At 49.7% G+C, this 25,071-nt stretch overlaps 1 protein-coding gene across 5 annotated transcripts in view; it reads right to left on the bottom strand.

The window, feature by feature from the left end:
• The window catches only part of Tspan9 (tetraspanin 9), a 185,611-nt gene that overhangs the window by 153,825 nt on the left and 6,715 nt on the right, over nucleotides 1-25,071 (bottom strand). The window contains exon 1 of one of the 5 annotated variants that reach the window (XM_021637064.2): nucleotides 14,040-14,145. The exons of the other annotated variants lie outside the window; for them this stretch is intronic. The gene's annotated coding sequence lies outside the window, so the exon portion shown is untranslated. Of the gene's footprint in view, nucleotides 1-14,039; nucleotides 14,146-25,071 lie in introns of those variants that run through there. 5 annotated transcript variants of the gene reach the window in all.

Raw genomic sequence — 25,071 nt, forward strand, 5'->3', positions numbered from 1 at the left:
AGTGTTTGTGGCGGCATAATCTGTGAGCGAAGAGACAACTCAACTCCACCTGTCAGCCAATGAGCAGACAACAGACCCAAAATGTGCCCTTTCCATTACTGAAATTTTCTTCAGTTGGTTGAGGTTGAGACAGGGTTCAATCCACAGCATCACTAAAAGAAAGGCAATAAAATTCTGCCACATGCTAGGACACGGGTATCTAAAAACACGACATGAAGTCAAAGAAGCCAATCACAAAGTATCACTTCCTATACGACTCCATCTAGAAGAAATGTCCAGAGCAGGCAGATGCAGAGAGACAGAAAATGTGCTCGTGCTGTCTGGGGCTGGGATTGAGAGACAAGCTGGGAAAGGATGGGAGAGACTGCTAATGGGATTTCTTTCCAGGCAATGAAAATGTTCTAAAAGTGAGAGTGATGATGGTCACAAAACAGAATATGCTAAAAACCACGGAATTATACACTTAAGATGGGTAAGTTTTTATGGAAGTGAATTACATAGGAATAAAGCAAAACAGCTGGCCCTCTTTCTTAATTTCAATACTTTATGGAGAATGTGATAAAGGACAGAGATTATGGAGTTCATTAAGGGAAGGCAACAACTCACCACCTCTTACCAGGGTCCAAAATATCTGTCAGTCATTCAACAAATATGTATTGAAAACATAAGCCATGCATTGCCCTACCTTGGGGGTCAGCGGTCTGTGGGCCCAATCTAATCCACTGCCAATTTCTGTACAGCCTGCAGGCTAGGAATGGTTTTTATACTTTATAAGATTGAAAAAAAAATCAAAAGCAGGATAGTATTTCATGACATGTGGAAATTATATGGAATCTACATTTCAGGATCCATAAATAATTATAATGGGAACTCAGCCATGCTCATTCACTAGCGTATTGTCTGTGGATACTTCTGTGTGACAAGGGCAGAGCTGAAGAACTGCATATGGTCTGTAAAACCCAAGATAGTCACAAGCAGGTCCTTACAGGCAAACTTGCCCACCACTGCACTAGGCCAGAGGGATTGAGGGGCTGGGGGTGGTGAGAGGACGGCCCAAACCTCTTTTCTCAGACACTTCAGGCCAGTGAAATCCATGGTGGTCTGAGAACCACACCGCTGAATCTGAAACTACCAATGGAGACGCATGCTCCCATGCAAAAAGACATCTACGGCCCATGAGTGCACAGACCAGGGGGAATTACCCTGCACCATGCCCAAAGAAGACTTCCTTCATGGAAAGGCCTCACTATGAATATGGGGAAGCAGGCAGGAGGCACATGTGCAAAGGTCTTGAGGAGAGAGAGCGCTGGCTCAGAAAGGCTACTGGAAGGGTCCAAGCACAGGGCAGGGGGGCAGGGCTTGAATGGCAGCCACATTCCTCCCTCGCCAGTCCAACTCCCTGGGGAATGTGGTAGAGCTCTGAGAGTGGGTGGTGTTCAGAACCCTGTGCCAGGTGACCAGACAAGAAAGGTGGGAGAACGGAGCAACCGACACTAAGTACAGATCACCCAACAAAGCACCAGCTGCTTGCTTTCCGGTGTCGTGAAGGACACGGAAGAAAGAGATGCTCTTTGGTCTTCAAGGAGAAGCTCAAGTGCTCACAGCACCCATGATCCTTCCTCTACAACAAATGCCTGCACAGTGCCTCTCCTTTGTTTTGGAACTGAAATGTCCCCCAAAGGCCTATGTGTTAGGGGTAGGCTTGTATCCCAGACCAGGGCACAAGTAGAGGCTACACCAGGAGAGAGCTAGGGATGTTCCCTTGCAGGACATGTTCTGGGGCTTCTTTTCCTCTCTGCTTCCTGGCCCTAATGAGAAGAACAGCTTTGCTCTGCCACAGGCTCTCTGCCATGGCATGCTGTCTTGCCAGAGACCCAAAAGAAACAGTTCTGGCTGACCATGGACCAAAACCTCCAAAACCACTAGCCACAAAGAAACATTTCCCCTTGTCACTGCTTTCACCTCAGATGTCTTCACACAGCAAAGGAGAGCTGACAAATGTGTGTGATAGCCACAGGCCTGCTTCCTCCTTCCCTGAGACTTCCATCTCTCTCACCACACATGCTGCCCACCACCATGCTTCTGCCTACCCTCATGCCCTCCCCTGCTCCTTTCCCTCCACCCCACCAGCCTCCCCTACTGACAGATGCACATTTGGTGTCTCTTGACTGTGTGGTTGGGGGAGGGGGAAAACTGAGAGTCCAGTTGCCTTGTTAATGCTTCACTCAAATGCCAGCATGCTTCAAGGATCACTAGGCCTCTGAAAAGAGGAAAGACAGAAACACACACACATACACACACACACACACACACACACACACACACACACACACCATAGGAAATAGTAAAAATAGCTAGTCTCTCCCAAAAGTTAAACCATCACTAATGTCCTCAGAGAAATAAGAGGCAATAGTGTATCCATGATGCCAAAATAGGGTGCTATAAAAGGAACATCTAGAAAACATAAAACCTCTTGGAACTTAAAAATATGCTAATTCAAATGACAGAGTAGCAGCAGGAAGTGTGACACAGCAAGAGAGAACTCTCCTAGCCTACTGAAGGTCATGGGTTCAATCCTCAGCAGCCTTCCCCATCCCGCCCCAACCCCCCCCCCCCGAGAAAAGGTTTCCATGAAGCCTGTAGAGATGGCCCAGTGGGTAAAGCACTTGCCACCTAAGTATGAGGGCCTGAATACAGCCCCAGAACCCACATAATTCAGGCACTTAATAACACAGGATTGTGGTCTCAGCACTCCTACAGCAAGAGGAGAGGCCAAGATGAAAACACCGCCACAGAGTGTGACAGGTGACTCGGCACACGCAGCAGCAAGCAAGAAAGCCTGTCGCACACCAGGTTGCAGAAATGAATGAACTCTGCATACACAGCTTTTGTACTTGCACTTGCATGGTCCTGGTCTCTCTCTCTCTCTCTCTCTCTCTCTCTCTCTCTCTCTCTCTCTCTCTCCTTTTTCTCCACACACATACACACATAAAAGAAGAGGAGGGGAGCAGAAACAATTCTTTTAATGAAACAGTCTAGGAGATTTACTGCCCAAATTCAACAAGAGAGAAGGAAATCATCACCAAAGTAACGCAAGAAAATTTCCCTGAACTGAATAATGCATGTTGCCCAAGCGAAAGAATTCAGAATGCCTAACACCTTGGGCATTCATAAGACGTGCCATGGTGGTATTTCACAAAGCAGCAGATTCCAGAGAGAAAAGTCATGCCACCTGCAAAGGATGAGAAACATAGCAGTGCTGAACTTTCTGACAGAAACCCTAGGCTTCAAAGGGAAATTAAGAAATGCCTTGCGAGCACACGCACGCTCCCAGCTTCCGGCATACACTAAGCCAATACCGACATGTTACGCACGCAGGATGAATAGCTAGCTCAGAGTTGTACATCCCACACTGTTAACAAGTGCACCTACTACATGACATGTGACATAACCCGGTGCACACCTGTCCCAGGGATGGAACTGACAGGTCACTTACTCTCTGCCCGGCAGACTCCACGGCAAAGACAGTATCTTATTCTTCTCCCTGTCCACAGCCCATAGAGCAGGAGTGAGAGAACACGGGAGCCAAGGGCTACGCGTGAAAGGAGGATGCGGGAGTGTCTGGTGAAGAGAAGAAACACCTAAACCGAGTTCTCAGGGATAAGTCAGGGAGACACACACTGTGGTGCCATGGTCAGCAAGAGTGTGTGCAGAGGCTCAGGGTCTCGGCACTGTCCATCAATCTGCTGACCATAGATAAGGGTTCTAAGTTGACATCTGAAACCAAAGGGAGGAATGAGGAAAGCCATGTTCAAGTAGTACTATTAACAGCAATATGCATCTGGGTGTCAGTGTGTGTGTGTGTGTGTGTGTGTGTGTGTGTGTGTGTGTGTGTGTTTAGGCCGGGTTGACCCAGTCACTTCCCACCTTGTTTTTTTGAGACAGGGTCTCTCTCTGAACTGAAGCTCACCAGCCTCAAGGGCTGGCCAGCTGTCAGATGATCCTCTGTCTCTACCCCGCACCGCCCCCATTGATGGACTTACAGATGTGCGCTAGCACAACTGGATTTTACACGGGTGCTGTAAAAGCTCAAACTCAGATCTTCACGTCCACACGGCAAGCACTCTAGCAACGGGGCCATCACCCCACCTCCCTTCTCGGGGTCACTTGAGTTGCCATTTCTGGAACAATGTGGTAAAGAGAGGAAATACAACCAGGTTAGGCATCGTGACTCAAGTCTGTCGTCCCAGATCTTGGGAAGCTGAAAGCTAGCCTGGGCTACGGTGTGAGAAGAACCAGATATAGAAGATACAGCCTGTAAGCAAGACACATAGGGACACCAAGGCAAAAGGCTGGCTCTCGGCTTGATGGACAGTTCCTGGAGAAGCCCAGCAGCACCCCGGAATATTAGGCCACCTTGAAGCCATTGTCCTAAACAAAAAGGGTGAGCCAGACCTCACAGGAGACAAGGCCTGGAAGACAGGCACGTGACATGGGCTGGAGCAGACTGTCTGTACTTGGTCCCTCTCTCTCACCCCGCATGGAAAAGGCTACAGCTTGACGACTTGGAAAGATGCCAGAGCAGAAACTAAGAAGGATGACAAACAGCCTGAGCGATGACATGAGTGTCAGGCCACCTCTACCCCTTGCAGCCCTGCCCGGCTACCCTTGGGTTTTACTTGCTGGATTTCTCAATCAGGAGACAAGAGTCAAGGATGAGTAACAGCCTGGCTCTGCACCACTCTCACTCAGATTTATGGAGTAGGCTTGGTAGACAGCACCTGCCTCCCTCTCCCCACAGCCACTGCACAGTTACAAGTCTAATTGGATTCTGCAGCTGCGTGATGATCCTGGGTTCTGAAGCTGTCAGTGGTGCCGGTAAGGTTGCTGGGCTTTTGTTTTTTACATTTTAGCGTGTATGTGTGTGTGTGTATTTGTGTGTAAGACAGAAAACAAAGTCTGTGGGAGCTGGGTCCTTGCCTCCATCATGCGGGTCCTGGGGATTGAACTCTGTTCCTTGGGCTTACCTGCAGAACCATCTTATCAGCCCAGTTTCTGGAACAGAAGCAAAGTCAAGGACATGGTTGCTTTGCTCTATGGCTGGGAGCCTGAGGGGTCTGGGCAGACAGGCAAGAGTCCTTCCCTCGATGATAACTGTCGCTTCTTCCACTTTGCAAAGCCACAGCAAGCCCCCAGGCTTCTGTTGACCGTACACACTCCAAGTCAGGACACTCTTGCTCTGGCTGCAGAAGCCAGGCCTGGGCTCATGCGGTGGGAGCCACAGCAGGATGCTCTCCCTCCCGCCGCCAGGTTCCCTCTTTACTCCTGGTAAGGACATACCTGGCATTCGACTCTATGGTCTAAGCAGCTGAGAGCACTGCGGCCCACTGTGTGTACTCAGTCTCCCCATATTCTCTCTTCTTTGTACACGAAATGGGTAAACTGAGTCACAGAGTCCAGAATAATGGAGTTCAAATCAGTGTCAGAAACTCTCATGTCTTGTCAGCCAGTATGTAGCTGCTAGTGCCAAATGCAAATGTGCACCCAAACACCTCTCTTTGGGCCTGGGGGGGTCATAGGTCTCTCTCTCTCTCTCTCTCTCTCTCTCTCTCTCTCTCTCTCTCTCCTGGGGGGGTCATAGGTCTCTCTCTCTCTCCTGGGGGGGTCATAGGTCTCTCTCTCTCTCTCTCTCTCTCTCTCTCTCTCTCTCTCTCACACACACACACACACATGCACCACACTGTAAAAGCAAGTGTGTATGCCATGTAGGGAGTGTGTGTATATGAAACTGAAGAGAGGCAGGTAAGGGCATATGTGAGCGTGTAAACCTGCCGACAAGTACAAGACAAGGATAAGAGGTCTAGTCCCCCCACTCCTTGAGACAGCTCGTGTGAAATGAAGACACGAAAGAAACAACTTCTTTGAAGTCATACACCAAGATGTATGGTCACTGTAAGAGTAATAAGCCTCACATCTAGAAACCCAGTGTGTGTGTGTACACAGTGCTCGTGAGCAGCATCCCGCCCCCAACACCAGCTCTTCCGTCAATGCCCCACTCACCCTAGCTACTTCAGCAGTTAGGCTAAGTTCTCTCTCTGGCTCCTCCCTCAGCCTCACTCTCTGACCTCCATTTTTCCTCCTGGGATCTCTTTCTTTAAAACAAGGAGAAAAACCCTCCTCGCTTCCTCAGGGAGCAATAAATACAAGGATTACAGAGTGACAGTCTGTGATCTGAAGGCCTCAAAGAAAGGGGGGGGATAAAACACAGGGTGTTTAGGGGCCAACTTCACTCAGAACAAAGGGAGGTTCCTTCCCTGGGGAGGGCAAGGCAGTGATCTCCGCTCCCCTGCCTGGGGTGACAGCAGAGATGAGCTCGAGTCTGGCCCAAGTCAGTAGCAGAACTAGCAGGGAGAGCCTGCTGCGGGCCCCTGAGGTGGGAGGGCTCCTGTCTGGAGATGGGGCACAAGTTCCCCTTCCTAAGCAACCTCCTCCATCTGGAACCCATCTGCCTTTCCTTCCGGCAAACCAGAGTGAGAGGAGGGGCTACCCTCACCCTCCTCATGGCTAGAGTAGCCCCGGGGTGGGCACAGAGTCAGCCTGAGCCTCCCTTACCCGGGAGCACACACTAACTCAGACTGACCTGTACCTTTGGGTCCTTAGACACCTCAGCCCCCTCCTCAGCAACATGAGACCAGGCTGTGAGGATTAAGTGGGATGGGCACGGTCAGTGCCTGAGAAAGAACAGCCACCATGGCATCACAGCCACAAACTTAAGGCAGCTGTCACTCCTGTGTCCAGATTCCCCACCGGATCCCTTCTCTCTCCCACCATAAAAACGACAGCCTTCTGGCTGGGTGTGGTGGTACATGCCTTTAATCCCAGCACTCAGGGGGGACAAAGGCAGGCAAGAGAGCTAGCCAGTGCTATGCAGTGAGACCCTGTCTCAAATAACAAAAAAAAAACTATAGCTTTGGGAATGGCATTCCCAGCCTCAGGCTATTGTTCCTCCATGTGGACGGGCCTTTAACAGTCTCAGGGGCTGGTATCTAGGGCCGTTAAATGTCCTGGCCTCCTCTGCCCTAGCGTGCATCCCTCTCCTCCACTATCCACAGGGTTTCAACTCCTTTCTTCCATCCTTAAGTGCTCTCTTCGATGAGGCCTTCTGCAGTCCCTACCTGCTCCCGTCCTCACTCCTCTTCCCACCGTGGCACTTGTCACCATACCAAAAAAAAGAGCTGACTTTCTACTCTTACAATCTATCTCCTCCACCAAAATGTAAGGTCTTGCAGGCAGGACTTTGCTGCACTCCGGGTACCTTTGGAAGGAATGGGACCTGGGACGCCTAGTGTGAGCCAAGCAAAGGAGAGGATGGAAAACACATCCACTGTTCACACACAAGTTGCCGTCACGAGGTGCCACAGCATCCCACAACAGAAACAGTCTCCATTCTAGCCACACCTCCAGGTCACTATCAAGAGGTAATAAGGATAATAACAAGATGGGGTAGAGGAATCTGGGGCTTGGCACTGTGACGAACCTTACAGAAATGGAAGGCTCTGAAATGACTTCTCACCGTCGCTGCCAGCCCCAGCTCTCTGACCCCTAGCTAGGAGCCCTGAGTGCTAAGAGAAAACCACGGAGAGACCCAGAGCCACACAGACCCTGCCTCCAGAAATCCAGCCTATTACGTGCACTTCACTCCTGAAATCCCAAGACCTCAGACCTCCTGCCTGTACACAATAAGTGTCAAAAACTGTTTAGTGAACATATCTCACACCCAGTAACCGTGCAGAGAAGACAGACAGCTAAACAACATAAAAACTGGAGTGAAATATTAGTATGCAGACAATAGCCCCCATGGATACAGCTGGCAAAGGTTATAAGTAAGCAGCGTCCCTCTATATCTAAGGCTGTGTACTTGAGGGTTTACCAATTATAGACCAAAAGTCTTTAGGGGATGAGAACATTTCTGTAGCCAACATGTTCGAGCCTCCTTGTCATTATTCCCTCTACAACACAGCCCAAGGGTACTTAATGTTATGTTGAATTATGATCATCATAACACATAATCCAGCCTCAAGTACCATGGCTTTCTCCTCCTGCAGGAAAAGGATTCTGGTCTGCAAGAGGGTACAGGCATTTGCTGGCAAAAAGGTCAAGTCTCAAGTAACCTTGAGATGAGTCCAAACATATGGGGGAAAGAACATGGATTGTGTGCATCCATGTTCTGCAAACACCACCAGGCTACACAGGAGCTCACGCACCACTGGGCTTTAATGTCCCCAGAGAAGCCCTAGAACCAGCCCCCATACGCCCAGAGTGACAACTGTATTTTCATTACTGTCAAGTCAAGGGCAAGCACGTTTTGGGTCAGACGCAGCGGAACTGGTGAAGTCGGCCAAGGGGAATGAAAAACAAGTTCAGGGAAACTCTTTTCTGAACATGCATTTTAAGAAGGCTGTGAGAACCCGGCTGGGGGAGAGGGGGCTGAGGCTGAGGGACCACTGTGGGTTCTAAGGCAGCCTGGCTTACACAGGGAGATGCTGACTCAGAACCAAAAAAGGAAAGAGAAGAAGTAGTGAAAGGAGCAGCCACTGATGCCAAAGGCCAGGGTATTATTACAGAATGCACTCTCGATACCGACTGCAATGATGTTGTCATTTCTTTCACTGCCTTGACATCCTTTGATGGAACAAGTTGCAAACAGGAAGCAGAGTGCTTAGGGTCTATGGCAGGCGTACCCCCCTAGCAGCATGTGGCCTGGGACACACTGCCTCACTGCCGAACTCACCTTCACCATGTGTAAAGCAGACAGGTGGAGTAGGGCACCACATTCCCACCTGATGCTGGGACCATCATTCCTGAACTCCATTCACACAGTCAACGGTCCCTGCTGGGTGACCGCTTCCATCAGAGGCCCCTGTAGACCCTGGGCATACTGCGGGAGCAAAGAGCAACTACCCTTCTCCTCAGTGCTCCCTACACTGCTGTGTAGAGCCCACAATCATTCTAGCTCCAGCCCTCTAGGAACATCCAGTCCTCAAATACCATTCCTTCTGCTTCCTAAGGAAGAGGAGAGCGGGCTGCGGAGGGTTTGGCAGTTGGCTGAGGAAGGCAAAATGGGGAGAGGATAGGGAAGGCGCCTTCATAGGCCTTCCAGCAGTAATGCTGCAAGTTGCTAACTTCCCTGAGAGACCATGTCATCCCAAAGACCATGAAGGAGCCTTCCCCTTTCTCTCCCCATTTTGCAGAGAAAGAAACTAGGACTTTTCTCCAGGCAAACTTGTCCAGTGGCCATGGCTAAGGGCAGTAGACAGTGCTGAATCCCTAGATCAACAGTGTTTCTCTGCATCCACTATGCCTGGATGAGAAAGATGACAGAAGGGGGAGCAGAAAGCCAGGAGGAAAGGCTGGCAAGAGTCTGGAGCCCCATGGTGTTCCCAGGTACTCTGCCACCTGACAAACTTTCTCGCTTCAGTCTTGCTTTCTACATAGCTCCTGCTCCCCATCTCACCCACCTGACTCACCTAGGGCCCCATCAATCAACCACTACAGAAAGATTGAAGGACAAGCACCAGGCAGGTGCCATGTAGTTTCCTAGAAAACAGGTAAGGCTGAGAAATTGCCCCAACAGTCCATGAGCAGGAAGACTGGACAAGAGCTTGAGGGTAGTTAATACTGGCTCTGCCCACAAGGCCCTTTGGCTTATGATTCCTCCAGAACTGGTCTCTCTTCCATCCCTCTCCAGCTAGGAGCTACATAGCCAGGGTGGAATATGGCTTGACCTCCTTGCAAATGAAAGGGCAGGAGCTTGAAGGGTCTCTCAGACACTGGCTAGACAACCGCTCGCTGAGCCCATAGTATGCCATGTCCTAGACCTGTGACTGACAACGCCATGACAGCTTCTAGTCCTTGAGGCCCCCACAGAAGACCCAGGAGACCCAAAGGAGCAGGTCAAGGGCAGCAGCCTCTTCACTGAGTGATGCTCCTCAGACCAGAACCACTACATCCTGGTGGACAGACTGAAGGATTCACAGAGCGCCCAGGTCACATGGTGGGGAAGGAAACCAGCAGGAAAGTGATGAGCCAGTCATCTCTATCTCAGAGATGTTGTGTGTCCAAATAAGGAGACAACGTGACAAGCTGCTGACAAGGGGGCAGTCAAAATGCTAAAGACAAGAGCAGATGGCAGCTGAGAGCGGGGGTTAGCTGCCAGTCTGTGGGCCCCTGAGAAGAAACCTACTTAGACAAGGAAACAGTGTCCACAGTTGACATGCAGAGGCAAGGAGCACACTCCAGGGGTGTGTGTGTATCTGTGTGTGTGTGTGTGTGTGTGTGTGTGTGTGTGTGTGTGTGTTTGTGTCTGTGTGTGTCTGCCTGTCTGCCTGCCTGCCTGTCTCTCTCTCTGTCTCTGTCTTTCTGTGTGTCTGGGTTTGTGTGTGTCTTTGTGTGTGTGTATGTGTGTCTGTGTTTGTGTGTGTCCTTGTGTATGTGTATGTATGCCTGTGTGTGTGTGTGTGTGTGTGTGTGTGTGTGTGTGTGGGTGGGTCTGTGTCTGTGGGTCTGTGTATGTACAGACTGGGGATGGAAGGCTGAAAGGCAGACAGGAAGCACAGGGCCCTCATTAGGTTGTAAGATTTAGAGTTGAGTGCACAGTATTTAAGAGATTACTTCACACAATGCCACTTCCCAAACACAGCATCCCTCAGCAGCACCATGGATTTTCCTTAAACCCCAACAGCTCACCACTTCCCAAGGTGCCCCTTCCTCTTCTAGATGGCATTCAGTGAGAGAGCATGTCCGGGTCATGGCCTCCTTTCTGGTTCCCTGGAATCCCTCACCTGCACAGGTAGGGTGGACTCTCATTCCAATACACCATGAAGGCCATCACATAGATGCCCTCCTCCATCACACTTCCCAAGAAAAATCCCCAGATAAAATGGATGTTCCTGAGGCTCTCATCCAAGTCCCATGCCATGTTATTTCCACTCTCCTATCACCCTCCTGTAGACAAACTCAGACTTGACAGGGTCCCAAGCAGAATTAAGAAACCCAATGCTGAGCCAGGCATGGTGGCACATGTCTATAATCCCAGCACTCTGGGAGACAGAGGTAGGTGGATTTCTGAGTTCGAGGCTAACCTAGTTTATAAAGCGAGTCCAGGACACCCAAGACCACACAGAGAAAGAAGAAGAAGAAGGAGGAGGAGGAGGAGGAGGAGGAGGAGGAGGAGGAGGAGGAAGAGAAGAAGGAGAAGCAGGAGGAAGAAAAGAAAGGAGAGAGAGAGAAACCCAATGCTGAGCTGAGTATGGCGGTACACACCTATAATCCTCAGTCAGGAAGATCAAAAATTCAAGGCCAACCTCAGCTACATACTGAGTTCCAGACCAATCTCGGCTACAGATTAAAACTGTTTCAAAATAGACAAGAAAAAAAAAAAAATAAACCCAATACTGCAGGAGTTCAGATGTAGTCTGAACTCTCATAAACCAGGTACTGCACCCAGACCAGCGGTGGGGGTATGGCCTACTGGTACAGCACTTGGCTAGTAGACAGGAGCCCTGGGCTCCAACCCAACAAAAACAAACCAAAAGCAAACAACACCACCAAAAAAATCTCCTTAGTTACCAAATGCCATTGGTAGCTTTAATTTTCTTCCATTTAGTCTCAATTATTTATTCAAAGAACATTAGGTACCCGCTATACACTAAGCACTGAGATTGCCTTATTGTCTATGTAGTAGGGGGCCAGCCACCTTGGAAAGATGAATGAGAAACCAGATAAAACTGAAGGGGTGGAGTGGGGGGAATGACAACATGCTGTTGATGGGGTCTTGTGATCCTTCTTACTGAAGATGCCCACCTCAGTGGGGAAGGGTGGCTCCAGGGACAGCCGAAGCCCCAGAGCAGTCTTAAAACTACGCTAGGCATTTTGACCAATAGATGCTTGCTAGGCAGGAATCACCCCTGCCTTGGGCATGCCGAGAGGGACCAGAATCTTTAAATCACCCAACTAACCTGAGCACGGGGCTCTCAGCTCTCACCGCTTCGGCGGTGGGAGGGTCTGAGCCCAAGCTGCAGCTTGTAATGATTTGTAATAAAAAGAACCTCATGTGTTTAAAAAAAAAAAAAAATACGCTAGGCTGCAGTCACTAAGTACAACTAAGAAACTAGACAGAGCCATGAAACTGCCTCAGACAATGGACCAGGGACAGGAGGGGACTGAAATTCCTGAGAAGGATAACAAAAGAGGTGGGTCTTATGACCGCAAGCCGACGGCCTTGGCAGCACGTCCAAGATGGATGCTTCAAGAGATGGATGCTCTGTGTGGAGTCTGAGGAGATGAAAACTAGAGCTCATGCAGCTAGGAGTCTTAGGGCAAAACACCAGAGAAGGGGGGGACTGAGGGGAGAGAATGTAGAGGAGCCCCCTGGAGAGCTGATCCCTACACGTACCAGGGTGAAACTTTAAATACTGGAAAAAGAACCACCGGGAAGCAATCCCCACGCCATCTGTGGAGTGCACGCATCCAGAGAGAGACCTCATCCACGGGGCATTCGGCAGAGTCCTCAGAAGGGTGTTGCCTAAGTACTGAGGCTAAATTAGCCCTGGACTCAGAGTCTGCTTTAGAGCTACCCTTTAAGAAACTTAAAAGCAAACCTTAACTGTATGAAACCGATCCCAAGACATTTAAATGCGTGCCGGAATAAAGTCCAATACTATTTAAAGAAATATAACAAAACCCAGCATCTGTCAATAGTAAACTCACACTAGCTGGCATCCAATCAAAACACAGCAAGCACTGAAGAAGTAGAAAGATCAATGGGCATGATCCCCAGCAAAATGAGAGGCGGTGAGCCTTCTATGAATAGAGAGACAAAATGGGTTTTACAGATGTGATTTTGGCCAAAAAGGGAAATATGACAAAAGAGACAGAAAAGATACGAAAGACTCATGTGAACATCTAGAGGTAGAAACTACGGTGTCTGGGATGAGAACTATGCCAGAGAGGATTCGTTCACACCAGACACCACCAAAGAAAAGAGCCCTGTGCTTGAAGACCTATCAGCAGAAACTGTCCAAAGGGAAGTACAGAAAGACTGAAGAGAGCCAACACAGCATCCGCAACCCACAGGGAGTACCACAGCCCAGCAGCCACATTCCTGGAGTTCTACAAGAAAAGAGAAAGACGAAGAGACAGACGGTAGCTAAATATAAATGTTGAACTTGCTAGAACAGTGATTACAAGCAGAGGAGTCCAGAGGACAGGTGAGAATTTTAAGACACTGATATGACCTCTGAACCCCCAGGTTGCAGAATTACCGTGGAGTCAGGCTAGCTGAGATGAATCCATGGTGCCACACAGAAATGACACAAGCATCCTACCCATATAAGGCCCTTCCTCTTGCCACCTCTGGAATGGGGCAACTCTTAAGGACAGAAAGCGCTCCCCAAGCATGACAGCCCCTTTCTTTTATAGATAAAAGAAATCCAAGGCTAACTAGGTATGCTGTTGCACGCCAGTCATCCTAAAATTTTGGAAACTGAGGCTGGAAAACTGTAAAGCCAGCATGGGCTACAGAGTGAGGACTGATGAAAAATAAAAATAAAGATAATTAAGGAGTGCCTTAATAGGAGATGCGCCTTCATAGTAGAATGCATGCTTAGCATGAACAGAATCCTGCCTTTGAGCCTCAGTACCACACACACAGGCACAGACATTCATGCGTGCAGAAAAACACAAACAGAAACACGCCTAAGGCTTGAAGAAGCCAGTGAAGACCCTGAGCTGCTTTGTTATGATGTCCTGCACTGCTCTGGTCCACTTTATGTGTCCACACATACTGGTCCACTCCAGCTCCCAACAGACAGACAGATAAGAGTAATATAAAGGTCCGTGGGCTGAGGCAGAGGGACCATGAACCAGGGGCCAACCTGGGTTATGTAATGAGATCTCTTCTCAAATACAAGAGGAGGAAGAGGAGGGAGAGGAAGAGCACCAAGACACCCAGCAATACAAAGAGGGTGTTCCATACTCACCCATGGGTTCTGGGAGTGGCGGGAAGACTTAAGAGCTCTCTGAAGACTTGAAGCCAGAGCTATTGCCAGTCAGCCCTCAGTTTGAGAGGGATAAAGAAACAGTGAGACAGGGAGAGCGAGCCTGAACCACAGGCACAGCCAATGGCTGTTACCAGGCAACTCCCCTGGGAGGGATGGGAGTGGGGGGAACGACATTCCTCTGGTCCCTGAGTCCTGCTTCTTATCAGATTGGCCTTGAGCCCTGCACTGTACTCACCATCCCTCGACCAAGCAGGCTGAGGGAGGAAGAGGAAGCAGAAGCCTCTGGAACGTTCCTTCTCCCCATCCCACCCTCCCTCAGGCCCCACTTCCATTGTGGGTTCTGCGTAGGGCAGTGGCACCTCTTCCGAGAGGTTAAGCAAATTCTTGGCTATTCCTGGAGCCTTGATTTTTATCAGCCTTCCATTCTGGTCAATTCTTAGAGGCCAGAGGCCAGGCATGCCAGAGAGATCTCAGCCCGACCCACCAACCCCAAAATAACCCCACACATGCCGGCCGGTCTTGGCCTTCAGGACTTGGTCATTTGGGAACATGGTCTCCTACAAAGTTTCCCACAGGCCAGAGAGGTCGCCTCACTGCAAGCCTTACTCACCAGAAGCTGAGGGTGTTGGGGTAAGCAAGCAGTGCTGAGGGAAGAAAAGGGAGAGAACAGTTTGGGATGTGGGAGGGACACAAGAGACCAAACCAAATACACGTAAGATCAAGAAAGTCTGCCTCCAGCCTCCTCCGCCCAACTGCCCAGGACCCAGGAGAGCCAGCCTCAGTGTCCCCAAGTGTGAGAGCTCCAAGCACAACCTCCCTTTTCCCTCAACGTCCTCTCCAGAGACTTTGGGAAAGACAGTGTGACTCTCCCCTTCCAGAGCTGGGGGCATCTGCAGAAGGGGCTTCTGACCTGAGGCAGCCTTTGGTGTCCTCCCCAGAAGCTCTTTAAACCACAAGAGTGAGGACGGATGGTTAAATTCAGCCAACAGTCACTCAGTCCTGCACCGACAGATGACATCAGGGGCGTGGATCTGTCCAGACTGCATGCACGGCATTCGTTCATTTAAAAAATGTAAGAGCGAGTCAGTGAAGGTAGCATACACCTGCATTCCCAGCACTCCGGAAACGAAGGCAGAAAAATCATGATTCCAAACCAGAATTGGAATGTAAGTAAAATAGGACTCAACTTAAAATAATAATAATTAAAAAAAAAAAAAAAAACTGAGCTCAGTGGTGGAGTGTGTGCTAAGTATGCATATAGAGCAGGTTCTGTCGCTACCATCAAAAGAAGGGAAAAAAGGTGAGTATCCGTCAGGCGCCAGGCAACACAAAAACAGGGAAAAACTCCAGTGAGGAGAATCCCAGTCTCTGCTGCTCAGAAAGGACAGAGGCCACGTGCAATGGGAGAGATCCAGGACACGGCAGACATGTCTCTTGCATGCTCATTTAATCTGCAGAGGTTAATAGTTAAAGTCCAGAGAGTCACAAGAGCCTGGGTCACAAGAGTCTGGGAGAACGGGGATATGGCAAGGGAGAGCGGAAATGGGTTAGGAGGCACAGGGTGCAACTGGTTATAGAGCAGAGCACAGGAGAGCATCCATGGCAGAGACAAGCGAGCGTCTCGAGATAACTGAGAGGATGTTTTCTTGTTATTGTTATTGTTATTGTTGGAGACAGAGTCTCACTTGCTATGCAACCCTGGCCATCCTAGAATTCTGTACACTAGGCTGGCCTCGAACTCAAGGATCTGCCTGCCTCTGCCTCCCAAGTGCTGGGATTAAAGGCATATATAACCACATGTCACAACTGAGAAGATGTTGAATGTTCTCCACACAAGGAAATGATAAATGTCTAAGATATTATCCTAATCTGATCACTGCACACGATATGTATATTTGGGGATATCATGCTGTATCCCATAAATTACTAGAATCTACTAAAATGAAAATATAGAAGCCGGAAGTGTGGCTCCGTGATAGAGTTCATGCTTAGCATGCATAAAGCTGTAGGGTTGATCCCAATACTAAAATAGCTATTATTGCTGTGTGTGTATTTGTGTGTGTGTGGCTATGTCTGTGTGTGTTTGTCTATGTGTGCCTGTGTGTGTCTATATGTGTGTCTGTGCATGTGCATGTGTGTGTCTGTGTCTCTGTGTCTGTGTGTATATGTCTGTGTGTGTATACCCCATCAGCACAGCCTGATCACAGGCCATAGACTAGGCCTTCCTCACGGAGTTTAGAATGTGGTAGCAGCAGGGCTTTGGTTCTTGGCATGAATTAGGACTATATTAAAGACTCTTCGCTTGAAAGCACCACTACCACAAAACAGCATCTTCTGAGGGGGTTCTTTAAAACTGCACAGCAGCCTCAGAAAGGCCAGGGAGTGTTTCTTAGTCGGTCTTTGGCATCTGCAAAAGGAACATATTAGGGAACCATTCCCTTGGAGGCAAGACAGGGAAGGATCCAGACATGTGTGGCTCGCTTGACCTTCCCTGAAGACCTCATGCCCAAATGCCTGCCCAAGCTACTGCCAACACTGGCACCAAGGAGCTTCTGTCAAGTGGCAGAATCGCAGCCAGCCAGTCAGGCTAGAGGAAAGGAGGTCTTCTACAAGCCCCTCAGACCACAGCTGGCCCAGATGTGTTTCTGTCCGTATCTGAGCCTATTATCTTCCTATCTTCATCAACAAACATTTAGTGGCATCTTTCATGGGTGTGGCTCTTCTAAAGGGGATCTGCTAGACTACCATTCCACCTCCCCAATCGCTGGGCGTGGAGTGGTGTCAGACAGCCCGCAGGCACGTTCACTTTCTATAGCTGACTCCCTCCTCACATCTCTGAAAGTGCATCAAGGCTTTCATGACAAGCTAAGCGGACCCTGCCTTCCCAGTCGCCTTCCTTCTTCCTGCCATGAGCCAGCGTCAAATTTAGCTCACTAGTCCAGGCAGCACCTGGACCTAATGGAGAAAGGACCTTCAGCCTGGAGTCACCACTTGCCACCTTCCCTGACTGAAGTCACTGCCCCTCCCCGACACAGAGACAGAGGTGAGCCCACCCACCTCTGCTGAGGGGCACAGCACCACCAGGGCCAGCTGCAATGTAGGCCCAGGAAATCAACTGCAGGCCAGTTCCCCCAGGGCTCAGGCCAGTTGTGTGGCTGCCTCTCTTGACATGTGTGCCCTGCGATTAACATCAGCTTCCCAACGCCAGTAAGCAAGCCTGAAATAATTCACTGGGCGAAAACAGTGCGGAGGACTCCACCAGCCCCAGGATAGGCAGAGTTCTTCTGCAGGTCAACACGTGAGCTGCTTAGACAGAGAGGCCATTCCACCTGACCTGTCCCGGACTGCAGTGTTCCAGCCACGAGAAGGTACAGGGCACCCACAACTTCACCCAGCCCTGGGCATGGTGGCAGGAAGGCCTGCCTCCCCACTTCTTAACTCCCTCTCAGACACATCCATATTCCAGATGTGCTACCTGCAACTGTCTCCTTTAAAAATGGTCCCCAGGGCTCTGGGCATAGTCCAGTAAGCATCCTCAGGCAAGAATAATAAGCCTTCCTGCTAGAGATGTGCGGTTTTATAAACAACTGTGACTCAGCTGTATAAGTAGTAGGTGGGGTAGAGGGTGAAATTGGGTACCACTGTTCGTTATGCCCAATTTGGTCTAACTATGAAAATCCCAGCTCTGCCAAGGCAGGCCTTCTCATTTGAGTTCTACATAAAGGGCTCTGGCTGCCATCTGCAGCAATTCCTACCCTACTTGGCTAGCTGTCATCACAGCCCACTCCTGGGTACCACAGAGCACTATGGGACCATCCTGGCAGGAAACCAGAGATCTAGATAAAACAGAGAGTTGGTAGCCACAAACAGAAAAAGCTGACACTCACCTATCCCTAATGCAACACCTAACTACAGCTCTCTTTTTGCTCAGAGCACCTAGCCCGAGAGTTTCTCCATCCTTGAGGAACTGCAGTGTTCAGTAATTATCCGCTATTTCCTTGATTCTATGACCCTGAAGCATACTGAAGCTTGATCCCTCTGCACAGCCACGAGGAGACAGTAATGGGGAAGTGTGGGGGAGGGGAGGGGATGAGGATTCAACCAGAAGGGTTAGGTACCAGAGAGAGTCCCCTGAATCTTCTCATATGGGAAGCTGACCTCTCATTTGCTTCAAGCCAGCAACACCCAACACAGCAGGCTGAAGACCTCCACCCAGCTTTTCCAAATGCCTGGCCAAAGTGTGGCTGAACTCACTTTATGGCCTTGCCCAGATGCCAGGTTGCTCAAAGGACTGCAGTCAGCTCACACATGCCCATTGGCACTTAGCACTGGTAAGAATGGAGCCAGTACGCTGGCCCCGTGTCATCAATGCCACCACAGAGGCATGATACTGTGTCCCTAACTCACCCAGGTGCACTAGGCCGCATTCCCTCCTAAATTACAGTCTTCACCAAGTCCCCTTGCTGAGCTACATTAAGCTGCCAAGAGTTTATGCCTGGGATACTTTCACAGTGAGCCTCTTGGCTGCAAACCATTTCTTTTCCAAAAGATGCTGCCAGGGAGAAGAAAGAACATAAAACAACTCAAAGGCCCATCTACCTTAGTTCTTCTTTGAAGGATGCACATCAACCAGAAGGCTGACAGGCAAAAGAGCACTGCTGTGCTCTGGGTGTGCGCCCCTTACGGGGCCAACCAGTGCTCCAGGGAGAGGTGAGATTGACAAAGGCCAGAGAAAGGCAGAGCTTCTCCACCACAGTTCCAAGAGAGCAGACTCAAAACCGGGAGCGGGATTCATTAGTGCCCTGCTGCTGACTCTTCCTGCTTCCTCCAGCCTTCCAGCCATTGATGACATTTCACAGAGAGAGAAGAGCTACTGAAGCAAGGAAGGAGAAAACTATAAAAACGAACACCTTGTGAGAAGTCAAAATGTCAAGTCCACTGTGGGCTGCCTGAGAATTTTGAGAACATGATATCTGTGAGTCATAAGGGCCTCTTCTTCCACAGTTGGGGTTACTAGGAGATGAGGAGAAAGCCTGCAGCCTACGATGGATTTGTTGGACAAAGGAATGAGTGAAATCCCAGCAGACTTGGACCTGGAGTGCCCATCTGGCTGTGTTAAAGGCCTGTCACCCAGACTGACAGTTTTCGAAGAGACAATAAAAAAACAGCAGTGAGTATCTAGAGGCTAAGCTCTTGGCTACTTTCAAAGGGCAAAAAGGATGAAGGAAGGAAGTCCTAGGAGCCCCAGGGCAACAGACACTATCTATTTCAAAGTGTAGGACTCTGATAGACAAGCTGCTTACCCCTTCCCCACACACAGCACACCAAAACTACCTAAGTCAGGGGGCCTGGAAGCAGCACAGAAACAGAATCCCCTTCTTACCAATGACCCTAGTTGACTCCTCTAGAATGAAGAGTTGGGAAGAGAAGGGGGCTGTCCAAAGGTCTGTGGGGTCTAATCCCTGGTCAATTATCCTACCCCTGTTAATTCTCCCTGTGTAGGAGAATTGTGCATCCATGGTGTTCCATTCCTGAGCACATACCCACTGAATGTGGCCTGGCCAGTCCTGTCACCAAGAAGCACAACCTCTCTCCCACCCTAGAACACTGTCATTACCATCAGTAGATGGATTTTGTGTTGGGAGAACTCAGAGCCTAGATCACTGGGGCATTTACAGATTCAACTGAAAGACTACCAGCTTCCTTCATAGTGAGAAACCATGTCAGGGGAGAGGGGAGCACCTGAAAGCCAGAGTCAGCCACTCCACGCATGAGCCAGGGTTTCCTGCATCCTCCAAGATCTCAACAGTCGTCAGTGGACTGTCACCCTGTTGAAGCTTAGGCATGAGCAGCTGAGCTCAGAACAAAGGCTAACCCACAGCACAGAGAATAAACGGAGGGTAGTTACATGAACCCACTAAATCTTGGAGCCGTCTATTCTAATGCTTAGAATTGACACAAAACCCATTCAGCAAGTGTGAGCAGCCACTGAGATGAATGATCATTCTGGTGTGAAAAGGTGGCTGAAGAATAAGAGAATCAACCAATCTACCTGGGGACAAAGACGATGAGCAGGGCAATGGCCAGATTCCAGCTTACCATAAAGATATCTGGAGAGTAGTACAGAGACAGCTCAGTGGGCAAAGGCACTTGCCGCCAAGCCTAAAAACCTCACTTTGACTCCAGAACTCACATGGTAGAAGACCCTCACACGTGCACCTTGGTAGAGGTACCCCCTGATGCACACACATACACAATAAAGAAACAAAACATGGGGGAAGAAAACATTAATCTAGAAAGAGCACAAACCAAAGTATTAAAGGCCATTATCTCTAAAGGGCAGAATTGGGGGAGATCTTCCATTTCTATAATTTATGTAACATTTGAAGATTTGTTTATCTTCTGCAACAATAGAAGAGAGAGGATGAAGAAGGCGTAGCTGCTGCTTTCTTTAAAATTTCATTTTGGTTTCTGCTATGAGCTTGTGCTTCCTGAAACATCCTTTTCCCATCCTCCATTTTCTGTTCCCCAGTGCCAGCCATCCCAAACCCAAACTGCTCTGGGGAGCACTTGAAGCATCTCAGAGTAAGGAGTCCACCCTCCAGGCCAGCTAGGTCCTCCCTCTCAGGCAGCACTTGTTTCCACCAACCGCCAAGCTTGACACACACACACACACACACACACACAACACACACACACACACACACACGCGCGCGCGCGCCAACCACAAGTACAAAGAGCCCCTTTCCTGTATACACCCAAACCTCAGCTTTCTCTCCAGGCCAGTGCCTACCTCCCACAGCGGATCTTCCTCTCAGAGAATGTCTATCCACCCCCTCTTGATGGACTGCCCTGCATTAGTCTCCTTGCATGAGCTCTTTTCTCAAGACACAGGCTGACTGGCCATAACCACCTCAGCTCCTCCGAAAAACACCGGACAACGGGCCCAAGACGGGCAGTGCCAATCCTGCTTTCCTCTGCCCCTCCCAGGCTGGCACTTCCTCCTCCCCCATGCCCAACTATTCCCAGCAGCAAACCAGTGAGAACCAGTGACATCCACTGTCTATTTACTGACTCATTTCATGGTTTACATTGTAATTGATCAGCCTCACCACCCATCAGGTCCATACATTGCATGCATGCATGCATGCAAGCATACATACATACATAATGGCCACACAGATCCACACACTGGCTGCAAACTTAATTGCCTTCCTAGGGGACCCAACAGCTCTTCTTCACTCAGGTCCCCGAAATCTCCGTGTCCAATTTTCAAAACAAAGCCATTTAGATTCTCCCAGGATTAAGACAAGTGAAAAATCGCAAGCCCAAACCTCTACCTCATTTTCTCTAAAACAAAACATGTCACTCTCCATGCGCACACACCCGGAAACACACGCTCCACTCAAACCCAGCCAGTCACCCTGTCGCTCAGAGCAGTCCTCCCCTAGGTGGAGACTGGGGGCTTGCGGAAACAGGATCTGGTCGCCTGTCCCTGGCACCTCTACCCGTAAGCTAGGTGAAGAGCTTGGGCCTTACCTCGGTCACCACTCTGTGGCAGCTTGCCAGAGCAGAGGGAGCAGGCCTGGCCGCCAGTACTATGCTTAGTAAGGAGAGGCACAGGTACACACTCACCTACTGAGAGGCCACAGCTGGGCCTCCCAGCTGAGTCCCAGAACAACACAACATGGGCACGAGGAGCCATGCACATACATACTAAAAACACACATGTGCATGATCAGACCCTGTTACACATGTGCATGGTCAGACCCTGTTACAGGCTCACTCTGAGCTTGCCCCTGACCAAGATCATTCCCGCTTTACCGCTCTTCTAGAGGCCTTCTCCTCGACTCTGAACCAGAAATATTCCCAGGGGAATACATTGTGTGTGCTGCCAGAAACACGTGTGGATGTTCTCCATGAGAGCAGACTGTACTCCCAACACAGACCGTTACCCACCAGAGCTCCAGAAGGGTGTGTGTGTGTATGTATGTGTGTGTGTGTTTCACTTTCCCTTTTAAACCTAAGGAACTGCCATTTTTTCTTTCTATGGTTTTGTTTCTTTTTTTTTATTTTTTGAGGCAAGGTCTCCTTATGGAGCCACGGCTGGCCTGGAATTTGCTATGTAGACTAGACTGGACTTGAACTCATAGAGAGCACCTACCTCTGCCTTAATTTAAGGCATTTAAAGGTGTGTGTCACCACACCCAGCTTGGGAATTGCTTTTTTTTTTTTTTTTTTTTTTTTTTTTTGGTCAAATCTGCACAAAGCTTCTCTGAGAGTCCCAAACCAAAGCCTCATCAGGATCCTGCCCAGAGACCATGGGCCCCTCAGAAATCATGCAGGGACAGCCATATCTCCCCAACAAGTAAGAGTGTCCCAGAAGCATCTAGGGGCTTCGTGACCCCCTCAAGATTTCCTAACTATTCTCCACCTGCTTCACCCATAAGACCAAATGGTTTAGCAAATACAGTCACAAGGTTCAGAAAGTATCAGAGCAAAAGTCGCTTCCAGACACCCACTGTAAGAGGGAAAACGGGCTGGAAAGGCTGGGGTAAACTCAACAGCACACACAATATTAGCCAAGGGACAGATCAAAAAACCAAAATGCTACATTTGGCCACAGAGAAGAATTTGAGCTCTTGGGATGTGAGGCTCGGGGGACCAGAAGAAGCCCTAGGCTGGTGTGCCCTAGGCTGGCATTCTTGCCTCGCTGGCTGTGGCTACAGCTGACGCTGAAGCTATGGATGTATAGGCACCAGCCATACAGGGAAGGCTGCTGCTCAGAAGCTGTGTGTGACTGGGTAGAGAACTTTCCTTGTATACGTGAGGGCCCAGGTTTCATTCCCAGAACACAATTTCAAGAGAAAAAAGAAAGAAATTAGTAATACAGTGTAAGCGGAGGGGAGCCGAACTATAAGGTCCATGAGAAGGGAAGGAAAAACAACTCAACAGGCCAGAGGGGAGGCTGAGGTCAGGACAGGCCGCCCACCATCTCTCTAAACAATCCCTGTCCTTCATCAGAAATCAGAGCAGTAGGTTAATCATTAACTTTCTTCCTTCCCTCCTCCACCCCCCTTTAGGCCCACAGCAAAGAGAGCTTTAGAGGACAGGAATTAGAAAGACCTGGGTCTGGAAGCTAAATCCGGACAGAGCTCACCTTGAAACCACCCAGGCAGGAACTAGAAGTGACCTTAGCACCCAGTCCCCCAGTCTGAAGAAAGCAATTACTTTTGCAAAGGTCACGTGCAATGAGAGGCAGGATCTGACCCCTCCCCAAAGTTGGACACCATTCCAGACGCTCACAGGCATGACAAGAAATGGCAAAACCAAAGCCCCAGAGGCCAAAGCCCATCACTCAGGACAAACATCCTGTCTGCTAAGCCCTTCAACGCATCTCTCTCGTACAGGGCGTCAACACAGATGTGCCGGAGGCAGCACGAAGTCACCTGGCTGGAAGAGGCGTGATGTCAGGAGCTGTCTGTCTGCCCACAGTGATGCAGGCCCCTTGGGAACCTCCCTTCCACAAGCAGCCTGTGGGGGCCCAACAGGAACATAGCCAACAGGGTCTGGGATGTGGAAGAAGGCACTGTGCCAGAAAAACCATCCCTCTATCCCCGAGTCCTTAAGAGTAGGTACCCACACCAGTACAGGTCCAGGGAAGAGGGAGAAAGACTTAAAAATTGGAGCACATATGCTTTTTCCCGTTAATTAATTAATTTACTTATTTGCTTCCTCCTTCCTCCTCTCTTTAGTCCCTCCCTCTCACCTCCCTTCTCCTCCCCATTTGCTCCCCTCCCTTTCTTCTCAGAGAAGGAGAGACCTCCCATGGATATCAACCCACCTTGGCATATCAAATAAGACTGGGCACATCTTCTTGGGAATACACAGCTTTAATCCCAACTTGGGTAGCACAGGCTGATGGATCTCTGTGGGTTCAAGGCTAGCCTGCTCTACATGTTGAATTTCAGGTCAACTAGAGCTAACCCCACCTCCAAAACATGGAAGTGTTTTTGGGGTGAGTCCCTGGGAGAGTCCTGCAGGGGATTCCCAAGGGCTGCTAAGAAAGGGCCTAAGTTACAGAAGGCAAGAGTACCTGGGCTGGTCCCTCCTCCATCTCCCACAAGAAATGGAACCTCAGCCTTAGCCACTGCTCCTGTAAAATGCTACCTCTTGGGGCCGTTATGAATGTTAAATGAGACTTAAAACGCTGTTAAACAGAACCACGTTGAATTCATGGTGGACACACGGAAAGAGCCAAAACCTAGGGCTAAATGCTGACAAATTACAAACACAGACAATCTAAGTCCAACATGCAAAACTTTCCAGGATAAGAGGCTCTTGGGCCACTCGGGAGGCTTTTCCAGGACTCACAGGCAGGGAATCTTTTGGCAGCAATAAGCCACCAGACATGCACCATCAAAGTCCTTGCTCCTTCCTCCCCTAACCACACTTCAGGGTTCACAGAAGGTAAGAGATTTACAAGTCACCCAGCAGGGAGAAGCCACGGAATAAAATGCACATAAATTAAAACATAACGTGGCCCAGGTCTGTGAGCAGCTCCCACAGGGAGCCTGAATCAGCACCATCCATTTGCTCCTGCTAGCAGCTTCTGGCGGACTTGCTCAGCAGGGGCCTGAATGTAAAAGAGTGTAGAGGGGACAAAGATACTCCATCAGCAGGATCCAGGAGCCTGGAGAAGCAGAGGTAGGCACTCCTGGTGCCGGAATGGCAGCATTAGGGGCTGGCCAGCGGCTCCCACAGCCTCTGTCTAGCCTGCCTGCCTGTGGGGAGCACCTCCATCCATGCTCCCCAACCTAGTGGAGAAGGCAGGAGGCTGGGAACCACCGGCTCCTCCTGCTTCCCAAAGGTTCCTCCAAACCACACCCCCTCCCCAAAATCTAATTCAAAGTCAAGAGCCAGAGCACAAGAGATGCCTAGAAAAATGTCAGTATCCTAATCTAGCCCCCAGTTGAAGGGCCAACTTTGCACCTGTGATTCCAGCATGTGG

The sequence above is a fragment of the Meriones unguiculatus genome, chromosome 5, assembly GCF_030254825.1.
Source record: "Meriones unguiculatus strain TT.TT164.6M chromosome 5, Bangor_MerUng_6.1, whole genome shotgun sequence".
In the NCBI taxonomy this organism is placed as follows: domain Eukaryota; kingdom Metazoa; phylum Chordata; class Mammalia; order Rodentia; family Muridae; genus Meriones; species Meriones unguiculatus.